Source organism: Pteropus alecto, unplaced genomic scaffold, assembly GCF_000325575.1.
Source record: "Pteropus alecto unplaced genomic scaffold, ASM32557v1 scaffold3, whole genome shotgun sequence".
NCBI lineage: Eukaryota > Metazoa > Chordata > Mammalia > Chiroptera > Pteropodidae > Pteropus > Pteropus alecto.
In genome coordinates, this window is record NW_006442484.1 from 37612959 (window position 1) to 37617203 (window position 4245).

Sequence of the window (4245 nt, forward strand, 5' to 3'; positions counted from 1 at the left end):
TATGTAGGAAGAGCCTATAATTTTCACTACTATCTTTGGGCTTGGAGAAATGCCCAGGTTAGTGACAAAGGGAACTTTGGGGGAAGACTCTAAATTTACCACATTGTAAGAAACAAAATGGAAAATCTGATGGATAGCTTCATTAAAAACATAAGCCATGTAAAATCTTCGAGAGTTAAAGTAATAATAGCAGGTTTTCTATTGATTTTTTTCCAAATTGAAATATTACTATGATTTAACAATTTAAATTATTTTGAAAATAAGTAGCAATGCAGCTGTAAGCCATTAACTATAGTCAAACTCATTATGAACTTGCTGTTGGGGCCAGTTTTTACATAGTCCCAGTAACCCAATCTTGAAATCTTCTTGTCTCCTCTGATCTTTACCATTTTTTTGGAGTACAATTTCTCTTGCATCCATCCCTTCTTTTTTTGAGTGTTATTTTATGATTTCTAGGGCATTGCTTCTCATACTTTAATGTACACATAAATCTCCTGAAGATTTTATTAACTCAGATTCTGACTTCATAGGCTTGGGATGGGGCCTGGGAGTTTGCGTTTGAACAAGTTCCCAGGTGATGCCTATGCTGTGAGCTTGTGGCCCATACTTTGAGTAGCAGGGGCTGTAGGATACTGCCATGGCCTCCTAAATGATTATCACTAGATTGATCTTTCTAGAGCATTATTTGAATAAAAATTTTCCTTTGCTGGAAAACATTCAGGGATTTACCAAATCTGGTTTAAAGGCGAAATTAGGGCATTTGCCACCCTTCATAATTCTGAAATAACTTTCTAACTTTATCCTCCACCATTCCTTTCCAAGAATGCCAAGTTTTAGTCAAATCAAATTTCTTTTCTCTGCAGAGCTTCCAGTTCCACCTAAGAGGTACATCTAGCAGGACTGATGACTCTTTCGCTGCCTCCAGCCCCATCCCCACCTTCCAAACTCACCTCAGAACAAACAGAAAAACAGAGGAAACCTCTGAGCTGAGGGCTAGGGCTAAGGTGATGTTCTGAACTCATGTGGGATGGTAGGTTCGGCCAGGGGCAGGACGCAGCCTGGCCTGGCTGTAGGAGACTGAAATAAAAGCAAAAGGACTTATGGTGAGCAATGATTTTTGGAGAATGTGAGCAAAGATTTGAATGTAAGGAGACACCATCCCCCTATGGGAACTCAAAGGGCAACAGATATCACCTTCATATTTCATTAATTTGAGCTCAGTTGTATTGTAAGAATTTGGGGGCACACCTAATACAGCATCAGGCATGTAGTAAGTGATAATTAAGTATCTTATGGATATATACATTAGTAGATATTATAATTTACTTTACATTAGGCAAAGAGATTAGGGATGAGCTATTCTAATATTTAGGATATAATAATCATGTTTTTTTGGTCTAAATTTTATTAGTTGTTGATATAATGGCTTAATTGTTGCCAGTCTACCAGTGATATGATATTATGAAAATTAAATACAGAAATTGTTTCTTTCATTTGGTTATAATTCTGAGAGACAAAGTGAAGTGAGCCTATAGCAGGATAGAAAACCATGTGGTAAGGATACTTTTTCTCCTAAGAATGCATTAAGTGAAATGAAACTTTTAGGTAAAGAAAAGAATAAGCTAATTTTATCTATTTATTTTTGATTTAAAAAATCATGTATAGTAAGTTCTCTACTTACAGCTACTTGGAAGGATGTTACATAAGGAAAAAAAAAACTTGAAAAATCCATGGAATCTTGCCAACGATTTTGATCAAGGAATGTTGGCAGACTGAAGGAAGTGTCTGATAAAGTAAATGTTGCCAGATAATTTCAATGTTTATAGTAGATGGTTTTCTTAAACTTAACTGTGTAGCTCTGTGATGACACAAAAATAAAGTGACTCGGAAACCACTTTCAGGGGACAGGACTCGTGGTGGCTCCTATCTTTCCCTCGTGCAGAACTTTCTGTGGTGTTGAACATGCTCCACATCTGTGCTGTCCAGTGATAGCTACTAGCCATGCGTGGCTATTAGACTGAGCAACCAAATTTTTACCTTGCTTATTTAATTAATTTTTGTGGTTCATGGCTAATGGATTGAATACTCCAGAGAGACATTCATGAGTGTTATATCATTTGAGGAGAGAAAAAGAACAGAAGAGGAATTTGGTGGCATAAGAAGTGTGTATGGGGGTCGGTCTGTCTGTCTGTCTGTCTATCATCATCTACCATCTTCATTAATCTATTTGAGAAAGAGAGAAAAACTACTTTTCATGGAGGAGAAAAAGGAAATGATGTTTTCTCCTCTTGGGTGAGCCTAGGACTACCTGATGCAGGGTGTGGCATCTGTTCAGTTGTTGTCTCTGCTATTTTGTACTGGCATGTGGCAAACATCTTTATGCTCAGCTTTGCTATGTCCTGATTATTATTTCACATTAGTGAACTCCATACATTTAAAAAAAGATTAGATGCTACCAGTATTAATGACATTTTCATTGATGCTCATTCATCAGAACTTGTTCAAATATCTGTCACGTGGCGGACATCAGAAATGCCTATCAAGTAGCTGGTCATGTTGGTGATCATTTGGTAGGCTTCATATCTGATGGCCTCTGGTTTAGGGGCTCAAAATGCTAGTACAAGCTCTGTTGTTCTCTACCCCCAGGCCAATGGAGAACAGAAGAAATGCTGAGGCTTTTAGTGGGATGAATTTGAAATAACTGCAAATAGGAAAAACATGTTTTCTGACTTTGATATGAAGTGCCTTCCAATTTAGCAATCCCGAGACAGATCTGTTTGCAAAATGCAAATAGGTACCCAGGTTAGGCTGATAGAGTACTCAATATTCTGTTGCTAAGGATCTAAGCCTGTTCATGGTATCCTATTTTTAGAGTGTACAAGAATGAATCAGAGTCTTATGATTAATTATTAATGATTGTGAAAAACACTGTTGGATGACAGAAAGTAGAAAGTTTTAATAACAGCTGCTTTGAGGATTACTTTTTACAAACACATAAAAGGATTTTTTGAAGTTATATTTTACCTCTTTGGAACGTTGCTTGTTTTGAAATAATTTTTTTTCCTAATGTCTAGGCTTAGCCTTATCTTGAAAAGAAAAGACCTTGGCAATGAGAAGCTCTAAAAAGATTAATTATAGCTCTTTCCTTATTAACAAGCAAACTAAAATCTTAAAATTTGTGAATGTCTAATAGCCTGTCAGATTAGAAGAAAACTTTTTTTCAGTCTGGCTTTTAGTGTCTATAATAATTAGTGATATTGATCATTTACAATTCCAGCTCTGTTCACTATGGGTTAGAAAAATTAAATACCGGATAGTAAGGATGGGTTTGATCCTGAGCAGGCTGACTCTAGAACCACTATTCTTAACACTAATTTTTTTCCTGGTTCACATTAAGGACTCATCAAACATCTAAACAAGGACATGGAAAGATTACATCTTGTGCAGATTCCATTCTTCCACATCTTACTACTGTGATGCATTCGTTTAACAAATACTGACCATTCACTAAGCTAATACTAGATACACATTCTTAAACACTTATTGGCTAATGGGTTAAATGTATCATTTTATTTAACCCTTGCAGCAACTCCATGATGTAGCTTCGAAACCTTAAATGTCAGTGTTTCACAGCAAGTGTGGAGGCAAAAGTTGAATGCAGGTCCCCTGACCCCAGGACTGATGTTCTTCAACTCCACATCACAGGCAGTGAATTGTGCTTGGTGCTATAGAGCATGGACATTGCATACCTCACGAATGCTTCACAGATTTTGAGATGCAGTTTTGCTGATTAGAGATGCACACAAATAACCAATATATATGGGAGGAGTGTATTGCTACTAGGGATACAGATAATGTGCTATGAAGATCGTCAGAGAGCAGTTACTTTTGACAAAGCAGTAAAGACTAAATAGAAAAAGATATTTGAGCTGACTAAAAAAAAGAAAGTGAAATTTGGAAAAAGAGATTTAGGAGATAAAATTCAGGTAATGAAAACTACCAATAGAAATTTGCAGTAATATTGAAAAAAAAAATCACTACAGTTTTGTTATTAATGGCCCGGTTTCCATTTTTAAAACACAGAATAGGAATTTTCTTTCTAAAGCTGATTTACACTTTCTTTCATTTATTTAATGAGTATGTACTGAGCCCTTCTTGGGTATCAGATATTGCTGATGCAAGCATTAAGGATATAGCAGTGTTTCAAGAGATAAAATATTTGCCACTCTCTTGGAGCTTATGGTC